Source organism: Anas platyrhynchos, chromosome 2 (assembly GCF_047663525.1).
Source record: "Anas platyrhynchos isolate ZD024472 breed Pekin duck chromosome 2, IASCAAS_PekinDuck_T2T, whole genome shotgun sequence".
Taxonomy (NCBI): Eukaryota; Metazoa; Chordata; class Aves; order Anseriformes; family Anatidae; genus Anas; species Anas platyrhynchos.
This window is the reverse complement of record NC_092588.1, coordinates 17,187,707-17,207,311: the sequence shown is the minus strand read 5'-3', so window position 1 is coordinate 17,207,311 and position 19,605 is coordinate 17,187,707.

Below are 19,605 nucleotides of genomic sequence, written 5' to 3'. Positions count from 1 at the left end.
ATTGTGAATTGCTGGTATATATGGGCTAATATTAATGTATTGGGATGTCAACATAATGATGAAAAATATCTTTATGAAGGAGTTTCCTTTCTCTCTAACGTACAGTAATGTTGGAAATACTCAATTACAATGCCATCCGCTGAATGATACTTAGAAGAGTATTAAATATATTGATAAAAAAATTGATACCATCAATTTTGTCAGTCATCATTTTGTCATCGATGTCAGTCACCAAGGAAGAAAACTTACTTCTCTGATAATGCCCTTTGATATTTTATAAAAAATATTTTCTCTGTACTGCTCTGACATTTTAGAGTTATATTATATGTGGTAAATGCAATATTCTTCAAACACAAGGGTATCACATGGAAGGAGAGTAAACACTTTTCCTGTGCAGGAATTATCAATGTGCTAATCCTTTCCTTCTAGATAAAAATTATAATCAAACCTTTGCTACAAGAGATTCTAGCACCTGCTTCCTTTTCATGTCAGTCTGGTGCTATGGTCCACACTGACACTCTTGCTTCTTTCTTGAAATGACGCAGTCATCTGAACCTTTCTCTGTAGTCCTGTATCTGTGCTTGAATTACCTTGTATTCATTATTGTTCAGGAAAGCTGAACAATATTAGCTTTCCTAAAGACATAAGTTATTTCCCTTCAGAGTATACCTCAGAGAAGAGATTTACTCTTCTACTTGATATTTTAGCTGTAATTCTCACACAAAAAGAATCCTTATATTCTGTGAAGGAAAATAAACCAGATTTTTGCTTTTATGACAAAATATGTCATGGAATGAGGAGGGCAAAATATACACAATAACTAACATAGAATAGAATCATAGAATATCCTGAGTTGGAAGGGACCCTTAAGGATCATCAAGTCCAACTCTTGACACCGCACAGGTCTACCCAATGGTATGTTCCCATGGTATGTATTTTAGTAAGATAGTTTTTCATAAAGAGCATGTATGTCTCAAGACAATAAGAAAGGTTTATTTATTAATGGAAACAAAAGCAAATAATTGCTTAGTAACTAGACAGAAATTTTGGAAGTTAATCTCTCCTGGTCAAAGAATAAAGATCCCCTGCTAGAGGAATTAAAACATAAAATGTATGCTCTTCCAGAAAAATTAATGTAGTTTTGCAAAATGCTTTCTTTTGGAATATTTTGAACAGTAGTTGTAAAACTAATTATGTATGATTCTGCATAGCAGCTGAGAAATAAATACTGAAAAAAATATGTAGATTTTACTGTTTAAAAAAGCAATTGGCGATCAGGCCAAAAATTTCATTCTAAGATAAACAAAAGCAAACTAAACTGAACTAAGTAGATAAGTAACATCATATCTCAGCTGAGGTTTCTACTAGGAAATTAGAATTACTTCAATTGCATTTTTTCCCCTTTTTGTGCATAAGGTATGCAGACAGAGAAGAATCCAAACTAGTATCGACCTTTTTTGTGCAGAGAACAAATCAAACCCACCTAGGACAGCTTACCCATTAAGAAATAACTTTTAATTTTTCTACCAATCACTCTATGATGTGGTAGCATTTCAGATTTTTTCAGGAAGGCAGGAGAAGAGAGGGAGGGAGGGAAGGAGGGAGGGAGGGAGGGAGGGAGGGAGGGAGGGAGGGAGGGAGGAAGGAAGGAAGGAAGGAAGGAAGGAAGGAAGGAAGGAAGGAAGGAAGGAAGGAAGGAAGGAAGGAAGGAAGGAAGGAAGGAAGGAAGGAATATAAAAATAAATAAAATAAAATAAAATAAAATAAAATAAAATAAAATAAAATAAAATAAAATAAAATAAAATAAAATCTAAAAAGGGAATAGGAAATGGCTACTATCTGGTCACAACACTACCCTTTGCCTGTGATACTTATTGTCCACATTGTATGCATTTCCACCTGACTTTGAATCTACCTTCCTCTTGAACAGTGAAAATTTTGCTTCAGTGATGAACCAGGTGTCAGGAAAAAATCTGTGGGAACTTTATAACCTATTCCCACCAGAAGAAATCTTTGTATATGCAGACTGCCATTTTTGTATCTATCAGTTGAAATATCTTGGTAGCCTCTGGAAAAAAGTTATAAGCACATAGAAAGCACCAGAACAAATGTCAGTTTTCTTCTTTTGCTTTTCCAATTTCGAGGTAATATGAGTCAGTGCATATGTTTTGCTACATTGCAACATACAGAGTAATTCTTGCTATTAACTTTGTGGTTTTGAAGTATTTCAGTGCATCTGAAATTTATGTTAGATTACCAGATTACCAGATTACTCATGCATTCATATTATAGTAAATGCTAAGAGCTAAAACTATCACCCATCTATATATCTTTCATTTAATCACAAATAATATGAGTGATTTTTCAAGTAAGAGTTGAAATATTTAATTAATGCAGAGATGACATGCAAGTTCATATATATTTTTAAACTAATTGACAGTATGTGGGTGTGTAGATAGATGATTTTCTCTAAATATATTATTTTTGAAGAGCAGAAAACTTAGCAAATTTGCAAGTGACCTTCTAACTCATGGCAGCTACTGTGGGGGAGGAATCTCCTATTTTTATAAAACGTGTTTTTTGTACACAAGTTCAACTTCCATTTTATCCCTGGTGTAAGGTGGTATGTAATGAAAAAATGGCTTTTGGTGACAACACTGAAGGGGACAGAAAAGTTAACTTCAGCGTAAATATTACATTTAATGTAGGAATAAAAAACCTATTATTTCCTTTTTTCATTCTTAAACATAACCTGCTTTGTGTTTATGAAAATGGGTTTGAATACAGTTTCACACAAAATAGTCCATGACATTTAGACATTTGGAGTAAAAACTTGCTTCCCTTGTATTTCTCATTTTTCAAATATTGGGGGAACTGTCACTCACAGTTATTGTAACACTGTTCCAGTTATGCTTGGAAAGAAAAGTTTAAAGATATATTTGAAAAATAGAAATACACACTGCAGTATAAAGAGCTTACAGAAAAGGATTATTTGGGGACAATAACATATTTTCTGCATATAGGTTCCATTCTGATGATACCTACAAGACACTCATGATGAAACATCTTGCACCATGCTTTGGAAGTCAGCATTTACAAGTTATTTATTTATTTATTTACTAAATTTTGAGAAAGGAAAGTTTTGAAGAAGCCTATCAGAAAAACAAAACAAAAACCCTCAGGGACAAATAAATTAAGGCCACAGTGTTCGAGAACGATGAATAAGGAAAGTACAAATCAGTCCTTCTAAGAATATCAGTTCCTTGTTAAAGTGTCTCAGGAAAGGTTCATATAGACACTCAAGAATTCTAGTTATTCTGATACATTATCCTGTTATGTTATTTTACAATGCTGGTCTAAGAATCTGAGCTGACACATAGGAAAAGACTGATGCATACAATTCCCTTAGTATGCACGATGTGGTCTCAGAGATGATATATTATAACTCGATGTGTTTAGGCTTGATGGATTTTTTATTGGGGGGAGAGGGAGGCAGGGGGGACTATGGGAGTTAGATTTTAGTTTAAAATACTTTATTCAAATACCTTACTATTTTTGAATACCTATCCACAATATGAATAATGAAGAAAGTGGCTTAATAAAGTGGATCTGCTTACACATATTTTTATTTTTCAATTATAAATCCAGAGTCTGCTTTTCAGGCCAATTATCACATTTGTAACGAAAGGCTAGCTGTTTGTCTATGAAATAGACAACATTACCATGAAAAATAGGCCTCTTCAACTTTCACTAGTAATATAAGTTAAATTAAGCATGACAATATCTATGCAGGATTTAACAGGAATTAAAAATAATAATAATAATAGTAATCATATGAATTACTAAATTTATGCCTGTTAGTTGTTTTCATCAATGTATCTGTTATATTTTATTATCTATGTTTAGAGTGTTCTTAGTGTGTATGCCAAATGTTAACATTTTAATTTGTCAGGCACTCAAAATAAGCAATTTATACCCTTTTAAAGACACTTTTAATTAAGTTATTATAATACCCAGTAAAATCAAACTATATAGAATTGATTTCCATGCAGATTAATTTTATAAGCATTGGGATGACTTCAACCTTTACGCTTTTCAGGATAATGTAATAATGCACAGTTTCACACACAGAAACACAACCCACCACATTTAAGCAACATCTGAAATAGTATTCATGACCTTCATCTCTCAAAACACCAGGTGAGATAAAGGAACAACTTCAGTATCTCAGCCAATTGTGAGGTACATACATAAGTTGGTTAGATCATAGTTAGATCAAGTTGGTTAGTCTACGGAACAGAGCATAAAGCCATCTCTTTGTAATACCATTGATATGTCAGAACAGTTGCTATTTTCAGAGTGTACACATATGCAGATCTTATTATAATTAGACAAATGTGAGAACTGAACAGTTCTCAAAAGGAGGAATAAGAAACCATTGTTTACGAAACTTCAAATTTTAGTTGTCATACAAACTGAGAAGGTATCAACTTTTCTTTGGCAAGATCAAGGCTTGAAGGCTTCATTAGAAAACTAAAAGGTATAGCAAGAGAAAAGCATGTAGAACCATCTCTGAAATATCATTACTTTACTTTTTTTTTTTTTTTTTTTCCTCCTTTGTATTTATTCTCTTCCCTACAGTTCATCATTAATGAAATTACATTGGGGCACAAACCTGACAAGTGGTACAGTCATGAAGATATTCTTTAGGCTAAAATGTCATGCTTATTATCATATGCAGTGAATTTCTAGTATCCTGAATGCAGATGAAATTTCAAAGGACAAAAATTAGGTGCAGAATATCAATATACACTTGTACGGTACATTTTGTACCATTTGTGTGATGATTATTATTATGGTTTTACATAGATATAAATAAACTGGGTCATATTAAAAGATTATCTTTAATTAATCTCCATACATTCTTGATGACTTTGATATCTCAATCAACAGAACTTAATGTATAATAAATGTTAAATGCTGTGCCTTTTATTTATTACTGCTGTGGTTTAACCCAGCTAGCTGCTAAGCACCACACAGCTCACCCTCCCCCCTCCCTCTCTGGGATGGGGGAGAGAAATGGGAAAGTGAAGCCTGTGGGTTGAGATAGAGATGTTTTTTTAAGACAGGATAATAATAATAACAATAACAATAACAAATAATAATAATAATAATAATAATAATAATAATAATAATAATAATAATAATAATAATAATAATAATAATAATAATAATAATAATAATAATAATAACAATAACAATAACAATAATGCGTATGAAACAAGTGATGCACATTGCAATTGCTCACCACCTGCTGACCCATGCCCAAGCTATCTGCGAGCAGCTGCCCCCCCCCATCCTGGCTAGCCACATTGTTTAGCATTACATCAGATGGTATGGAATACCTCTTTGGCTAGTTTGGGTCAGCTGCTCTGGGTCTGTCCCCTCCCAGCTCTTGCTGCATCACCAGCCTGCCTGTTGGCAGGACAGAGTGAGAAGCTGGAAAGTCCTTGGCTCAGTGTAAGCATTGCCCTGCAACAACTGAAACATCAGCATGTTATCAGCATTCTTCTCATCCTAATCCAAAACACCCAAAACAATCCAAAGCACCCTACCAGCTACTAGGAGGAAAATTAACTCTATCCTAGCTGAAACCAGGACAATTACCTATAAACAATCAAACAAAAAGTTTCAATGAATTATTAAGATTACTTGCATGGACAAATCAAGATAGCTGCTGTATATATATATACACTTCACTTCTTATGTCAGGTTTTGGTTGTGTATTTGAAAACTAACGTTTGTGGTACCTTGAACTTGAGTTAACAGTGTAATGTTCGCTTTACAAAAGAGACAAATGGTCTTTCACATTCAAATGGAATTTGAAAAGGCAAGAGTTAATTTCCTTCTTTAAAAATAAGGAGTACAAACCAACTGAAACAGTTGTTATTACTACCATTTGTAAAATACGCTTTGTTAACTTGGCATGCACCAAAAATTCACTACCAAAAATAAAAAATAAAAATCATATTTTACTTTCTGTAGTTCACAGATTCAAAAATCTGGGCAGAATCTTATATTTTATATTCTTAGAACATTTCAAAAATGAATGTGCAAAACTTCCATGGAATTGTATGGTGTAGACCTGTAGATGCCCTTAAAATATTACTACTGTATTTGTTCAAAGTTGATTAGAAATAATAATATAGTTTACTAAATGTTTTTCTTCCCTATCCCCACAGTGGTTTCTATTTACATATTAGACTCTATTAGTATAGAAACAGCCATAAACTATAAAATTTAGAAGCTTATATTTACTTATCGTAGATAAAATTAAACCTAAAACATTAAAGCATATCCATTCAGGCACAATAAAACTCACTGTTTTATGGCTGGGCATTTTGGGCTGCAAATAAGTAAAGGAATTTTGTTTAACTAAAGATGACAATTCTGTAAATACTTTTCATAACTAAGGCATGCGTCTTAGTGATTTACTATTTCTTTTCAACTAAAACAGGCACATGCAAATCAAACTTCATAACATAATTTGTCTGGAACAATCCCACTAAATATGATACGTACATGTAAAAAAAAAATAAAATACAGAGCAAAGTATTTATGTATTGTTTGAAAAACAATGCAAATATTCAGTTATTATACTTAAAACAGATTAAAAAGTTAATAGAACTACCTCTCCATATCAAAATGCCAGGAGGTATCTGCTAATTTAATTGTAAAATTTCATTCTATACGACAAAAGAGCTGTACCTTGCCATGATACATATTAAATGTTGGTTGTTTGTTTTTTGTTTTTTTTTTTCCTTGGGTCCCAGGATAATGATTTTTCAGTTATATGAAATGCTTTTGTGTAAATAGACTCTTCCTTCAGGAAAATAAGAAATGACTAATAAAGAAACTTGGCATTTTCAAAAGCAATTAGTACAGCTTGAAATTAGATATGCAAATTAGCAATGCTCCAATAAATTGGTGGTTCGTTCATAGATTTTCTCTTTAGAAATACAAAACAAACAAACAAACAAAACAAACAAACAAACAAAAAAAAAAGGCCAAAATACAGAAAGAACAAATCTCTGCTTTCTTTTACTTTGAAATATTCTAGAGTTTTGAAATATTCTGGAGTTTTAAACATTCTATTCATGGTAAGTGGAAGAGTTTATTCCTACATTTTGCTTACAAAGCAATAACCATATTCTAGAAAAATAAATTTGGAGGCCAAAGAGGCTCATTAGTCTGTATAAAAATTTTATCACACCAACTATGACTTTCAAATTACTCTTCACTGGTAAATATATATATATTATTAATATTATTATTGATATTGTTATTGACATGTCTGGCAATTAAGAACAAAGACATCGCTGAACAGGTAGAAAAGTTGATGGGCTCTTGTTACATTCTACGAGAAAAGTGCTGGGGTCATCAGGCCACATCTGATTCAGTTGTTAGCAGCTGGTAAAAGAGCAACTTTTAAGCAAAATTTACTGAAAATTAGGGCTAGGGAAAATGGAATGGAATTATGTTTCCTCCTCCATTCCTGTAACTTATATTATATTTTGCAAAAATTACATTCTAAACTAAGATATTAAGAAGTAAACTGCGGAAATAGGACCCACATTGTTTCATTTTGAAACTAATACATACATTCTGCAATAATGAATTAATTTTAGTAAGGAACTATTGAAGATCATTACTTCAAAGTTAACAAAACTTTGAAGGAGAAAGGAATGATCATGAATAACTGGAAAACTTTGGTGGAAAGAAAGGACAATTATTATTGCACTGGAACATGGAAAGGGGCAAATAACTTTGTGTCAAGCTTATGTTTACAGCAATCGAAGAATATAAAAAATTGTAGATCAAAATTTATATATATTTCCAGATGTTCAGTCAAGATGTATCACATTTTTCTAGGGTATTTAATTAAGTATCATTGAAAATAACTAAAATAATGGAATCAAATATTAAAAGTTCTATTATGATCATATATATTCTTATGCATAACATAGGACACAAATTTAAATCAAGTAGTTTCCTCGTCAAATTAACTCAGTGAGAACTCCCCATTACTTTCAGGAAAGTCTTAAAGCCCTCAAGTGTCATAAAATACATCAGGTTTTCTAACAATCATCTCAACAGTCAATGACTTACTATTAAAATTTGCAATATGTGCCAGATCTTCATATATGATTATTATTATTATTATTATTATTATCATTATCATTATTATCATTATTATCATTATTATCATTATTATCATTATTATTTAAGAGCTTTGACATTCAGAATTATCAGAGAAATTCATGACTGCTTTAGTTTATGCTTATCTTCTTCAGTTACCATGATGCACATGACAGTTTCATATTATATAATATATGCTTCATGCAATATGAAACTGTGGCTGCACTGTTAGATACATCCAAAACAGAGCACAAGTTTTGTTGTTGTTGTTGTTTGTTTATTCAGTGTTTTTTATGTAATGTGAGGGCAGTGTAATAGACACTACACTGGGATTTTCAGTAGCATGGCAACAAAGTAAGGGCACTCCATGACACTTGGAGATGTTTCAAGACTGCAGTTTGTTGTAAGTGTGTGCATAGGATAGAGATTGGCAAATTTATTCTTCTCCTATGCATGCTGCCTGTAAATATTGGTCAATGGTGTAAGACAAATGTCACTTCTAGAAGGGTAAGGAGAAGGATCTGAGCAACTATAGGCTGATCAGCCACATTTCAGTGCTGGAGAATATGGTGGAGTAATTCTTCCTGGAAACCATTTCCAAATATATTACAGATCAGGTGGTGATCAGGATTTACAAAGGTAAAACTGTGTTTAACAAACAAGCTAGATTTCTACAGTGGGATGACTAGCTCATTGGATAAGAGGAGAACAGTGAATCTTTTTCTGATACTGTCTCCCATTATGTACTTACACAAGCTGATAAAGTAAGGGCTACATAACTGGACAATGAGGTGGATGGAAAACCGGTGGAATTACCAGGCTCAAAGGGTTATAATTAGCACCATAAAACACAGCTGGCTTTATGATAGTACTCACTAGCACTAACTCAGAGGTCAACATTTGGGACAATACTGCTTATAAAGAACATTAATGATTTGGAATTTGGGACAGAAAAATTGTAATTGATAAAAGGAGGAGTGTTTGATACACCAGATGGTTTTGCTGCTTTTCATGGACCCTGATATGCAGAATGAAAAAAATACTGCTTAGCTTTGAGGCTCTAAAACAGGAATCAAATTTAAGCTCATCAACTTTTTCTCAGTAGTTAATCTCAAAATAATTGTGTAAAATGGAAGGAATGCCTCATCCTATGGAGTAGCCTATCTTTTCCTATGAACTGGAAAAGAAGCATGAAAAATGTGTCTTTTAAATAGCTGAAGTTAGATAAGATGAAGCATAGTTGGTGCATGCTAGATACATAATGAATAATACATAAAAGAAATCCTCCAATAAAGCTCCCAGAATCCTAGCACACAAGAACCCATTAGGTGAGAGTAAATCAGCAGAGCTGAGCTTATTCATCCAGCAATATTTTTAAATAATTAAATAAACAAAATGAAAAGAAAGTATGGACAGAAATGGACAAGCTATTTTAGCTGCAAATGAAATCAATCCAAATAACTTACCATGACTGAAACTTCTGAGACTCGTTTCAATAGAAATTCTTGCTATTTATATGGTACTGTATGTGTTAAACATAGAAATAAGTTATATGTGTAGCTCTGCCATATTCCATATTGCCACTTCAACTGATCTTTAATTACCATACATAATATGACAGTAAAAGCACAGTACCAGTATCTATTTTAGATACAAGTGAAGGATCTAGAAGGCAAGATGTATGAGGAGTGGATGAAGTCACTCGGTTTGTTCAGAGAAGAGGGGGTCTGCTAGAAACTTGTAGGTATACACTTACACCCTTTATGTGTTCCAGGAAAAGGAGAATAGCACTGAAAATGTTTGTTTGTTTGTTTGTCCATTTGTTTTGTCTCTTTTGTCTTTATGAAAGAAGCTGGTGAGGATCAATGGTGAGGACCATACAGGCAGCTGAAAAGAGGTTTTATACATGGATTGTAGCAGATGACTGGTTTATCAACAGCTCCAAGATTAAAAGATCAGTCAAAGGGGCTTCACCAGCTTCTAACACGACAATGCAAAAATACTGGGATTTTTTTTTTTTCCCTTAGGATATTTAACGCTGGTTTCCTGTCTAAGTGAAAATGAAGAAAAAGCATTATCTCATTAACTGCCTACCAGTCTGGGCAAAGGAATTATCTGCCTCTCCATGACACGATTTCCTATGGCAGTTTCATGAACTCTTTTGATTTTCTTTTGTTGAATCTTTTGTTTTGTTTGCACGTTTTTGTTAAATTTGTTTTGCTTAACAGCTTGGGGGAAAAAAGAGACACTATAGCATTGGTAAAGCTAAGGCTTTGCATGAATCTTTTGAGAGAGAGGTCAGATATAATTTATTCTAATAATATGGTAGCTAACATACATAAAACAATAAATTGCTTTAAAGGATTATTTTTAGCTTAGGATTTCAGTAATTTTGAATCATATTGCCAGACAATTAAAGAACCTAAAAGAAAATGTCATGGTAATGGTCTACAACTGGAGCCATCTTTCCTAGTGTGTTAATCTTTAGTCAGAGCTATTATCAATTGCTGTTGCTTTACTTACTGTATTCTAGCAGCAGCTACATGACTTCTTTAAAGTCATGGACCAAGGATCCTTTCTGTTGCCTCAAGTTGAGCCAGGGGAGGTTTAGGTTGGAAATTAGGAGACATTTCTTCTCACAAAGGGTAGTCAAGCATTGGAATGGGTTATCCAGGTAGGTGGTGGCATCGCCATCCCTGGGGGTGCTTAAGAAAAGGCTGGACATGGTGCTTAGGGACATGGTTTAGTGGGTGACATTGGTGGTAGGGACCAGATGATCTTGGAGGTGTTTTCAACCTTAAAGATTGTATGATTCTGTGAAAATCTTTTGTTTCTCGTCTTGCTCCTACACTGTCAAGGCTGGTAATTATTTAAAAACCAGTAATGACTCCTGAGTGAAATTCTGTCCCCACTAACATCAGTGGAAAAATCTTGCAGACTGACTTGCAAAACTTTACTCATTAATGATATTCAGGAAATTCATGGTGAAGATATTTGTCAATATCAACAACAGCTTTACAATAACAAGGAAACATTAGTTTGGCTAAATGCCTTTTAGTCTTCTATAAAAACAAGGATTTACAAATCCAGTTGTTTATACACTGAAGAAAGCAAAACAGCTTGTTTTTTACCATTTAGTTACACAACATCTCTTTTCAGATTAGAAGTAAGAGTACTTCAGCATACTAGCATAGGAATGGTACTTCAGCATAAGTACATGTTATAGCCTGAACTGTACAAGTATTCAATCTCATTTTGCAAGTTATTTATCAAATTCATTTGTGAGACTAAAGTGGATGCTTCTCTTTGTGCAGTGAATTCAAAGTCTCTGGGAAATGAAATAGATCAAACACTTAAAATAGTATTAGCTTACAAGTTTTTCCTGTGTGATCCTCACAATGTACAGACTGTCTGGTCTTTGAAGAAAACAGTACAGCATGGACTTGAAGAAGTTCAATCATATCTGTTTCATATGTGCGTTTGTCTGTGCATGCATTTATGTGTAGGACTTGTGACTTATCTTGAAGTTGGATTGGCCAGCAAGTTAAAGGAGATCAGAATTTGGAAAGCACTTCCAGTGCTGTCTGGAGGCAGGACAAATGGGTCCCAGGGCCTGGGCAGGGACTCTGGGAATATGTGATCTGGACAGATGGATCTATGGCTTGATGGTCATACTGACGCGTGTGTCAGTGGATCAATGAAATGTGTGGAGTGCCTACTGGGGAACTCTTACAGTGGTAAGGTGGAGAAAAAGAATTCAGCTGTCTTGTTGTTCATATATTTGTGTGTTCTGTTGGTGTTTATGTAGTTTCAACAGCACCGGATCGTGATATTCCTAACACAGTACATCATTATAAAAGTGCCATTTTTATGCACTAATCAAGAGATGCTTACTACATTACCAAGACAAAGTCCAGTTATATACAATAATTTTGTGTCTTCCTTTATTTTTCTAGTGTCCTCTTATAAACAGCTTTTCCATTTTTATAGTCATCCTGCCTTTCTCTCTTCTTGTTCCAGTTCAATTCATTTTCATGACCAGAGAGAACTGGAGCTGTATACAGAATATCAAATGAGTTCTCAGTGATCCTCTTTATAAATATATATATTTTAAAAAATAATAAGAAAAAAAGGAATATCTCTCAATTCCTAATAAAATTGTCTTTCTTGAAGGATTCTAGCTATGTAATCTGCTTCCATTAACAAGTACATCCACATCCTTCTCCATCTCAATTATTTCCAATTAATGAGCACAAAATCTTATTGAATTTTTAATCGACTCTAACACTGTAAATTTACATTTCTTATAACTGATTTTTGTCCTCTTTCTCTAGTAGCTCCTCCTCATATCTTTTTTTCTCCTCTTTGTTGAAGTGTCTCAGCTTTGTGCCACTGGCAGATTTCTTCACTACTAGTTTGTGTGCCATGGTGACTAATTAACACAAAACTAGATGGATTTTTGTACATATTATCAACATTCTCATTTCAAGATGATACTTCACCTTTTAATATTACTTGCTAAACCATCTTCTGATATTTCTTCTATGAATCCTAGCCTCTCTGAATTTTATTGATTATATTGCACACACTGACATTCAGACAGAGAAGTTCAAAAACATATTCTAATTATCTAAAAAATAGTTTTTCTTTCTTTTTTTTTTTTTCCTGTATATCTCTTTTTTTTTTTTTTCTTTTAAAGTCTGAAGAGTTTAAGCTTTACTTATTCTTAAACATATTTCCTGTCTTCTGAAATGCATTTGCTGTCATACATTTATAGGCTATTAACAAGGTTTGATCAATTTCTGAACAGTTATTTCAGCAGAAAAAATATTTTCTCAGGAGTTCTGAATAGTCCTTAATGCCCTCATGTTCTTTCAGTTTTCTTTTCAACTGAGCAAAAATATTTGTTTAATTTTGGTAATACTCTTAACGTATCCTATTTGAACTTCTCATTCCCTATTCTTCTATAATAGATGTATTCCTCAATACATCACTAAATTATCATGCTTTTAATATGTTTTAAAGATTCAATATTTCAAATTCTCCATCTATACTCCTGGAACTCTAAGATACACCTTTACTGAAAGATACATATTTTTTTCCTTCTGTATAAATTCTAATTCCCAGTAATTTTATTGCAGTAGCTATTTACTTAGTTGCATAAGGTAACTGCTCACCTATTTTCTTTCCTCTTTATTTCGAATAAAGATACCAGACAGTGGTTTTGACTAGATAAAATTCTAGGCCTCCCTTCAGTTTCAAGTCCTCCCAAACTGTCATTTTAATCTTAAATGGAAGGCATTCTGAGTAATAGATTCAGATCTTTTGATGGTTCTAAGCAGATTTTATGTGATCAGATAAATCTGAGAAGTAGAATAGTGTTCTGAAAATAAGCAGAGTGGAAAGCAACAGAGACAAAACACTTTTGCTCAGGCTTCACTATTACTGGATCTCAGATAAACCCAGAGGAAAAGATAAGGAAAAAAAGAACTTCTGGAGATGTTATAAGCTTTATCTTGTCTTTTGTCAATAATGTAAAGGGTATTTTTTTGGCTTATGCAGGTCTTCTGATAAAATATAGTCTGATGAAATAGATCTAAACTATTTTTTTTGTATGTTTGTTTTGCATTTTTAGTTTAATTTCATCACAGCCTATGAATTTTTAGGTTACATTGTGTAATTCCTGGGGAGGTGGGAGTGGGGAAGCCAGGGGGAAGAACTTTTGATCTGAAGGGAGAGATATGGAAGAATCTTATTTTTTTTTTTTTTTATTTTTTCTTCTTCCCAGTATTAGTCAGATGATCCACAGTGATTTACCAACTACACAGTAAATTCAAGCATGGAATGAATGTCCAAACAATGAACCCATCTATCATGTAGTGTATTTGCACAAGTTTGCATATAGTGTAGGTTTTACAAGCAAGTTTCTGTTTCCAGTATATTGTGCATCTGTTCTGGTTTGTTACTTAAGTGCCTGAGTCTCTTTTCTACAGACAGAAGAGTCATGATACCTTCATCTGAAAATAAAAGTGGATATTGCATTTCTACATGCTTTGTGTATTGTTTGTCTTAGTATTCTTTTGAATTAAATCAGCAAGATGAAGCAGGCAACTCCTACACCACCATGTGGAATGACATGTATGAGTTATTCTTATAGGATTTATTATAAAAGTAAGATGGTTTGGATATTTTCTTCTTTTAATTAAGATTTTTAATTATTCAAATATCAAATTCAAGTAAGCACATGTGTATTTTAGACTAATAAAAGGCTTTAAAATTAAAACATAAAACTAAGGATTACCTGTTTCCTTGATTTTATGTTCCAAAAAGACTACAATCCTCAGAGTTAGTAAGTCTTCAAGATCATGAGAAGTCTGAGACTCCAGATATCATCTTTTTTTGTATGAATGCCAAACAAACAACAACAACAACAAAAATCTGCACACAACAGCTGGTAGAGTGAGGACCAAAATGCCCTGAAGACCCCAAGGTCAGTTCAGAAGGACGGGGAGGGATGAAGAGCTCCAGGCTCTGGAGCAGCAGTTCCCCCATGGCCTGTGGAGAGGCCCCTGGTGGAGCAGGCTGTCCTTCTGCAGACCATGGGGCCCATGGCAGAGCATATCTCCACATTGCAGCCTATGGAGTATCCCACAGTGGAGTAGGTGGATCTGACCTGAAGGGGGCCGTGTCCTGTAGACAGCACCCCACAGGAGCAGGCCCCGGGCCAGAGGTGCAGACAGTGGAGAGGAGCCCACGCAGGAGCAGGTGACCTGGAAGGAGCTGCCACCGGTGGGCAATTTATGTTGGAGCAATTTGATAGATGGACCCTGTGAAAGGGACCCATATTTGGAGCACTTGAAGAGCTGCAGCCTGTGGGAAGCCCACCTCAAGATCAGTTTGGGAAGAACAGCAACTCATGGGAGGCACCCCATTTGGGGCAGGAAAAGAATGACTGTGAAGGATCGGCGGAGATGAGGTGACTGACCTCAACGCCCATTCCCTGTTCCTCTGTGCTGTCTGGGGGGAGGAGACGGAAGAGGGTGGATGGGGAAGGTGTTTTTAGTTTGTTTTCTTCATTTCTCACTTCCCTAGCTTGCTCACTTCTCTAACAGGCAATAAAGCTTACCATCTCCCTACTCTGAGTCTGTTTTGCTTGTCATAGTAATTGTTGAGTGATCTCCCTATCCTTATCTCAACCCTTGAGCCCTCTTCATTGTATTTGCTCCCCCTTTACGTTTGAGGAGGGGGAGTGAGAGAGAGGTTGTGGTGGAGTTCAGCTGCCCAGCTGGGTAAAACAATCAAACAGAGACAGGTGGTTCTTTAAGCCATAGAGACAGAGGGATGGGAGCTACTTCAGGGCCCTTGGGGAAGAGACTAGGCTGTCTGGGCACTGTCCTAGTGTAATGGAGGAAGGGTAGCAGGGCAGTGCAGGGGGCAGCAGTTAGTGTTGGTCAAGTACAACACTCACCCTGCACACCTGTACTACAAGACAGGTTCAAGCTCTAGCCAGAAAGGAAAGTTGGTGGGCCAGTCAGAGATATGAGACTGGGCTGAGGGCAAAACTGCCATGTCAGTCGGGCAGAGACCAAAGGCAATTCCTTGAATTTAAAAGCAAGCACCAAGTAAAAGAGGGGCTGAATTTTGCTAAGTCACTGCAAGACCTGCCACTTGCACATGTCTGAGCTGGCCTGGAGCCCAGGCCACCAAAACCCTACCTGAAGGGAATGTACTCAGAGCCGTGACATGTGATTGGTTTTCTAAAGGAAGACTGTCCAAAACCTGTAATCCACGTTTTAGCAAATTAAACCATTTAGGAAAGCTGATATGTACCTGGCAAACCTTAATATTAGCAATTAATGAATCGCTAAATAAAATTCATTAAGAGAAAGAGCAGTATTAAAATATATATATGGTGTTACACAGGTGGGTGTAACACTGACTAAACAGTGGTGCTTTATCAAAAAAATAAAATTTAAACAGAAACTGATATATAGATTGTCCAAAGGGTTCTGAATCTCATTTATGTCTTTGGGAAAGCCAGATCATTGCAATGCAGTATGCCAGTGAATAGGAAAATCACAAGTTAAATGGGAAATCCAGATTCCTGTCTTTGCTCAGATGCAAATTAAATGGCCATGCCCTATTCAAAAACAGTCAACATTAATGTTTGTTATGCCTCTGTAGGATGATAAGCATTGAAATACAAATATTTGTTTTGAATCAATCAAAACAGAGCTTTTGATATCACACTTTCATATTAAAAACCCTCACCACTGACATGACATACTTAAATGACCTCTGAACTATTTTTTATTTTATGTATGTATGTATATAATTATTGTGCATGTAGAATAAATATATATATATTTCAAAATACACTAAGGAGGATAGATTTTTGTTTCCATCTTATCTCCCTTTGGTAGCAATGAAAACAAGCACATGTAATAAAATCTCTAAATAGGAATAAGAAAAGTATGTTATAAAACAGAAGTAACTGTCTACATCATAATTTATACTGGAAAAATGTACTACATAAAAAACATGTACAGCACTCACAAAGGCAGGAAGGAGAGGAAAAAAGCTTTAGTTTTCAAAGCTTCTATTATTGCATTTAGCATACCTGTCCTGTCTCCTTTAAGAAGCCAAACCAACTTCACTGAAACTTCAAAATTAAAAGCAATGAAGCATTTTAAATGCATGCTATCAGGTTCAATATATTGAATCTTAGACAATAATTGCTTATCTTGCTGAGACGACAGCTGCAGGCAATGCAACAACTCAGTGTTAGTACATACTATCTTCTACTGGCTATATGAAAATGTAAAAGCCATTTTTTGCTCTACAGTAGATAATGTAGATAATTTTACATCATAACTTCAAATGATAAGCTAATGTCAAATATCAATGAAAATGACATGTCCCACATAATCACAATAGATTGTCTAGAGACCATACATGGGACCATGAATCCACTGGTTCTAGGAAACTAAAATTATATAACAAACATACAAACAGATAGTTAGATTCCTAAATAGTCTAATTACAATACATTAGTTGTGTTTGCGTGAATAGAAAACATATAATCATATGTTTCATATGATTATATGAAAATCATATAATCATTATAATCATTTAATATGATGTCTGGCATTTTATCAATATAGATTTTTAATTAATGACTATTAACTTATGTAGTTTATGATCATGACTCTTAGATAGACTAGCAAAAGTTATTCTGAAATCTTAGAATCATAGAATCATAGAATATCCTGAGTTGGAAGGGACCCTTAAGGATCATCAAGTCCAACTGTTGACACCGCACAGGTCTACCCAAAAATCTGTTACATTACCTAAAGACAATGTTTTATGAATACATACTAAACAGACACACACACACAAAACACTAAAATTATGTATTAATAATTAATTAAGTATTAATAAAATGCAAAATGCTACAGAAAAAAATGTGATGGTACTCATCAGTGTTTTTGTTGTAATTATTTATTGTCCTTGCTTGGTAAAAAAGAGGCAGAATAAGTACTATATTATTAATTTCTGTGATAATCATAACAACTTATTTTTGTAGTTGATGTACAATGTAACAACACAACTGTATCATGCTCAGCACAGACAGCAAAATATGGAATATTCCATTAGTCTACTTCAAACCTCTTGCTCCTAATATCACTTTCATGATATATGCTTTGCTTTCTTTAGTTATTTTTCTGGCATTACATGTAGAGTTTCCATAGAAAATTACTGTCACAGTTAATCAATCAGGAAGTGCGACCTAGATGAGTGGACAGTGAGACAATTGAAGAGTGAGGCAATTGACTGGATGGCAGAACTCAGAGGGTTGTGCTTAGTGGTGCAGAACCTAGCTGGAGGCCTGAGCTAGCAGTGTCCCTCAGGGGTCAGGACTGGGTCCAGTCTTGTTCAACTTATTCATCAGCGACCTGGACAATGGAATGGAGAGCACTCTCAGCAAGTTTGCTGTAGAAACAAATCTCCCAGGAGTGGCTGATAACCCAGAAGGCTGTGCAGCCATTCAAAGGGACCTTGACAGGCTGGAGGGATGGGCTGAGGGGAATCGCATGAAGTTCAACAAGGGCAAGTGCAGCGTCCTGCACCTAGGGAGGAATAACACTAAGCACCAATATAGGCTGGGGGGTGAGCTGCTGGACTGCAGCTCTGCAGAGAGGGACCTGGGAGTCCTGTTGGACAGCAGACTCACCATGAGCCAGCAATGTGCCCCTGTGGCCAAGAAGGCCAACAGTATCCTGGGTTGCATTCAGAAGAGTGTTGCCAGCAGGTCAATGGAAGTGATCCTCCTCCTCTGCTCAGCCCTGAGGGCCCTCAGGGCTGAGGGGAGGGTGTCAAGAGGTTAGAGCCAGTCTCTTTTCACTTGTGCCCAATGAGATGAGAGGCAACGGGCACAAACTGACGCACAGGAAGTTCCGGCTGAATATTATGGGAGATTTCTTAACTGTGAGGATGACAGAGCACTGGAACAGGTTGCTCTGAGTCTCCTTCTCTGGAAGGAGACCTGCCTGAATGTCATCCTGCGCAATGTGCTCTAGGTGATCCTGTTCAGGGGGATTGGACTAGATGATCTTCAGAGGGCCCTCCCAACCTCGGCCATTCTGTGATTCTATGATTCTGTGATCATTTAATTATGCCATACATATAAAACTGACTCCCCAAATGAAAGGCATGGTTTCTTTAACAAAATTGTCATAACTCTGTAGTACTGTGTTTTGATCCAGGGGCGGGTTTACAGGCAGGATTGTAGGATAGTGAGCAATTGACTAGGCAGTAGAGATACACCACCCTGCAATAGTGGTGTATAATTAAAGTTATTAGATTAAACATCTATGCATTGTAAACAAATTACTAACTTTATTTATAAGTCTTATGGATCATTACTTTGTATTGCTTCATCTGAAAGATATGGAATCATAGAATGATTTAGGTTGGAAGGGACCTTAAAGATCACCTAATTTCAACCACGCTGCCATGGGCAGGGACAACTCCCACCAGACCAGGTTGTTCAAGACCCCATCCAACCTGGCCTTGAAGACTTCCAGGGATGGGGCACCCACAACTTCTCCAGGCAATATCAGGAATAGATATATTTTTTCAAAACATTAGTCAGCACAGACCTTCCTAAAATGTTTTTTTTCAGCTCATTGGAGATTGACTGACATGTGATGATGTACTGTTGAGACATATCCTATTTTCAGTAGCTAAATAAAATTAGTCAATGTTCCAAATATTATGTTTTTCTGTAAATTATTGAGTTATTATTGAGAAGGGAGAGCAAGGATGATTGTGGGTCAGAAAAGAAATGAATATTGTGAACAGTAAAACAATTTAGTTTTTAAAATACAATCAGTGATATGATGT